At 32.8% G+C, this 3804-nt stretch overlaps 1 pseudogene; it reads left to right on the top strand.

Annotated features, from left to right (window-relative positions):
• The first annotated feature begins 885 nt into the window (after positions 1-885).
• LOC145063573 (protein FAR1-RELATED SEQUENCE 5-like) lies at positions 886-3138 on the top strand (annotated as a pseudogene).
• The last annotated feature ends 666 nt before the right edge of the window (positions 3139-3804 follow it).

Raw genomic sequence — 3804 nt, 5'->3', positions numbered from 1 at the left:
TATATATATATATATATATGGGAAAAGTGAATATACCCTTAAGGGTATACAAGATAGGTACCCTAATACTTAAAACTACGTAGTTTTGATTAGTAGGTTAATTTGCTAATAAAAAAATACGTAATTTCCTTAATCCTTAATCGTGATCGCATTCATTCGAATCATTCCATCATCAAGAAATCGGAAGTATCTTAAAACGAATTGAAGATACTGGAATCGAAATTCAGGGAATTCACAAAAAATCGAAATCAAGAATCTGCAATTCACAAAGAATCGAAATAAAAAAAAACTGCAATACATGTAAGATTGTCGCTTGCCCAAGGAATTGAAATCAAGAAAGTGTATAGTTTGTTTTGTGTATTTGATTAGTAATTTTGTTTTTTTTATCAATTGGAATCAGTGGCAATTCGTAGGAGTTGAAATCATTCCCTGTTTTTTTTTCCTAAGTGCGGCTTATGATGTTGCTGATTTTTTTTTTTTTTTTTTTTTTTTTGCTGAAGACGTATGCTAAAACCAGTTGCAATTTGTAGGAATCGAAATTAAAGTTTTTTTAGAATTTAATATTCGAGATTATTGTTTACAATGTTATTTATTATCTGATGAATCTTTATTTGTTTCGGGATTTTAAAAATGACATTGTTGTTTTTAGACATTGTCATTGGCTGTTATTGTGTCTTTTTTATGTATACTATTTGCATTATATTCAATATAAAACAATTTGGTGTTAATCTTTTATTTGGAAATATGCATCGTTGTCTATTGCAGACCATAATGAGTGAAGTCGAAGCAACTAATCAAGCTATAGAACCATATATAACCGAAGATATTGACAGAAATGATTACGTGGAAGCAACATATGAATGTCAAAAAATAAATAGTATCGGTATGAACGTTGAATTTGACGAAGATGAAGTTAACGATGAAAGTATACTGGGAAAGGTTTTTGATACACCTGATGATGCCTATACATTTTATAATGATTATTCATTTTTACATGGATTTGGTATACGTAGAGATGACACAATAAAAAATCCTAAAACAAATGAGCCTTTTTGAAAGATATATGTATGCAACAAAGAAGGTTTCAAAAGGATGGACAAAAAAGATTCAAGTGAAAATGAGAAAAAACGTCGCAGAGATATTAGAACCGGATGTCAAGCAAAGCTACGAATAACAAGACAGGAGGATGGGAAATGGTTGGTGGACTCGTTTAATGACACACACAACCACGACTTGACCATGACACCTACGAAGGTGATGAAGCATCGATCTCATAGCAATTTCCACCGTTCAATAGAAGGTAAATCTCTTATGGTGCAATTTGGTCAAGCAGGGTTGAAACCTTCTCAGATTAAAAAGGTTGTTAATACAATGAAAACCTCAAATGTAGCTGATGTTACTTCAAAGCAATGTGCCGATGTCTTATCTGAGCAACGAAAACAACATAAAGGAAAGGAGTTCTATGGACTTATAAAACATTTTCAAGATAAAACATTAGTTGATAGTGACCAGTATTTTGTTGTGGATTTGTCTGATGATGGGTATCCTAGAAATATCTTTTGGGCTGATGGTAGATCAAGAGATGCTTATAAAAAATTCAGAGATGTTGTTGTGTTTGATGTCACCTATATGACTAACAAGTTCAAGATGCCTTTTGCTCCATTTACTGGTGTGAATCATCATGGGCAGTCTATACTTTTTGGTGGAGCATTGCTTGAAAATGAAAAGGAAGAGTCATTTGAATGGTTATTTGAACATTTCCTCAAATGTATGTTTAACAAGTATCCGAAAGCAATTATAACAGATCAAGACAAAGCAATGAGAAATGCAATAAAAAAAGTGTTTCCGAAGACTCGACATCTTTTTGTTCATGGCATATCATGAAGCATGAAACTGAGCACCTTCGATCGTATGTTTCCCGTTACAGTGATTTTCAAGAAACACACAAACAATGGGTAAATAGTGACACCATTGAACAATTTGAAGCAACATGGGAAGTTATGCGTAGTAAGTATGAACTGGAAAACAATAGTTGGATTACAGACATGTATAACCAACGTATACATTGGGCTAAACCCTTCTTGAAGGATACTTTCTTTGCTGGTATGACAACAACCGGATGAAGTGAGAGTATCAACTCATTTTTTGATGGATATGTTAATTCGAGGACCATGTTGAATGAATTTGTTGTACAATACGACAAAGCAGTTGAGTCTCGAAGGGCTGCCGAAGAAGATGAAGACTTTAAGACTATGAACTCAAGGCCGGTTCTTTCTTCAGTGCATCCAATCGAAGCAAAAGCAGGTCAATGTTATACTAGAAAGATGTTTGAGACTTTCAAAAAAGAATGGACTGAAGGTATTACCAATTTGACTCATGAGACTATAGGAAAAACTACAGAAGAAAGCACATACCGAGTTGGGCAATTGGATGTTGATAAAAAATATTGGCGCATTGTTACCTTTCGTTCTTTGGATCAAGTCAGCGTCACATGTTCTTGTGCTAAGTATGAGACAAATGGGATTTTATGCAAACATAGCCTATACGTGATGAAGAAGAAACATGTTAAAGAACTCCTGAGTCACTATATTTTACCCCGATGGACCCTTAGTGTTAGGTACAAACTAGGTAGTGCTAGTATCGGACTCGGAGAAATGAATAATGAAAATGGAGTTAGTGCCTACACACTATGGTGTGTCCGTTCAAATTTTACTAAACTAATTGAACAAGCAAGAGACTCCCCTTCAGAGATACAAAAAGTCAATACAATATTGATAAGTCTTTTAGATGATCAAACAAATCGAAAGAAATCTACGTCTTTGGAGAATACATCTCAAGGTTCTTGTATGGGAGTTTCGCAAATAGATATGATGCCACAGTTATCTGTCCGTGATCCTCTTGGTCCATCTACTACAAAAGGGCGTCCTAAAGTTGCTAGTAGAATCAGGTCTTCTTTAGAAGCCCCCAAAAAACGTACATGCTCTTACAGTCAAGGATTGGGTCATTACGCTACTAGTTGTTCCAAACGAAAGGTACTTTTAATATTAATTTAATTTACATGATTTAGAACTCTAATAATTATATTAACAATATTTTTTTTACATGTATCAGGCAGATGAATCGTTGGAAGAGACATAATGATAAGATGTGTTGTTTTTGTGAGCAAAGGAAAATTCGATATGTGTCTTGGCATTTTTGACATTCTTTTTTGGTTAACAATGTATGAATAATCTGGAAATGTTTTATGTTTCTTAACATTTTTTATAGTTTTCAAACAAAAATTGTTGATTATTTATGATTTTTGTGTTTAAATTGAATGTTAGTTGTTATTATGTCTTTCAAATGAAAGTAGGATGTTATTTTAGGTTAAAAACGAAAATATGATGCAAATGTGGGTTAAAAACAAAAATACGATGCTATTGTGGGTTAAAAACAAAATTATGATGTTTTTGTGGGTGAAAAACAGAATTAGGATGGTATTGTGGGTTAATCGCAAAATTATGAAGCTATGTGGGTGGAAAACAAAATTATGATGCTATTGTCGGTGAAAAACGAAAATATAATGTTATAGAGGGTTAAAAACGAAATTATGATGCTATTGTGGGTTAAAAACAAAATTATGATGCTATGTGGGTGAAAAACAAAATTATGATGCTATTGTTGGTGAAAAACAGAAATATAATGCTATTGAGGGTTAAAAACGAAATTATGATGCTATTGTGGGTTATAAACAAAATTATGATACTATGTGGGTGAAAAACAAAATTATGATGCTATTGTCGGTAAAAAAACGAAAATATAATG

This window comes from Lactuca serriola, chromosome 1 (genome assembly GCF_051521515.1).
Source record: "Lactuca serriola cultivar US96UC23 chromosome 1, Lser_US96UC23_V15, whole genome shotgun sequence".
In the NCBI taxonomy this organism is placed as follows: Eukaryota; Viridiplantae; Streptophyta; class Magnoliopsida; order Asterales; family Asteraceae; genus Lactuca; species Lactuca serriola.
Note: the sequence above shows the minus strand (reverse complement) of the source record. Positions and strands in the feature narration are given on the sequence as shown.